The sequence below is a fragment of the Mandrillus leucophaeus genome, unplaced genomic scaffold (assembly GCF_000951045.1).
Source record: "Mandrillus leucophaeus isolate KB7577 unplaced genomic scaffold, Mleu.le_1.0 Scaffold301, whole genome shotgun sequence".
NCBI lineage: Eukaryota > Metazoa > Chordata > Mammalia > Primates > Cercopithecidae > Mandrillus > Mandrillus leucophaeus.
Genome location: NW_012103155.1, coordinates 3248215 through 3249000, shown reverse-complemented (window position 1 = coordinate 3249000; position 786 = coordinate 3248215).

The window sequence follows — 786 nt, the reverse complement described above, 5'->3', positions numbered from 1 at the left end:
ATGAAACCCGGTTTCTACTAAAAACACAAAAATTAGCCGAGCGTGGTGGCATGCACCTTTAATCCCAGCTACTCGGGAGGCTGAGGCAGGAGAATCGCTTGAACCCAGGAGGCGGAAGTTGTACTGAGCTGAGATCATGCCATTGCACTCTAGCCTGGTCAACAAGAGCGGAACTCCATCTCAAAAAACAAACAAATAACAAAAAATCATATTCTGACTGTCTTTTTTCAAGATTTTCTTCTATTTGTGTAAGTTCAAAATACCATCTGCATCTCCCCTCTTCACTCTTTAATGTTGTTGTTGTAACATGATGCAAGATTATATTTTAGGTTAGCGTTTCCTGGTGGCAGCTGGAAAGGCACCTTAATATCTGTATTAAAAACACTTGGAAATTGCATTGTGAGAAGGCCTTCCTGTGGACAGTGAATCCACCTCACGGTGGAGGATTCTCACAGCTCCATCAAAGAGGGTGTTCCCTTCCGGGGGCAGTGTCCTTGCCTCTTCCTGTTCTTCTGCAGTCCAGATTTCATATGAAAGCCTCCCTGACCCTTAGAGATTTAGGTAAACTTGGCCTGAACTTCCAGAGTAGCAGCTTGTGTGAGTCCAATGCCCCTAAACACACTTCCAAGAATTCCTGACCTTTTAACTCCATGGTTTCCTCTGCCTTTGCTCCTACACATGCTTCTGTAAACTGGGTTTCATCCTGTTATGGGTTTAATTGTGTGCCTGAAGAAAGAGGTGTTGAAGTTCTAACCCCCACCACCTCAGAATGTGACCTTACTTGGA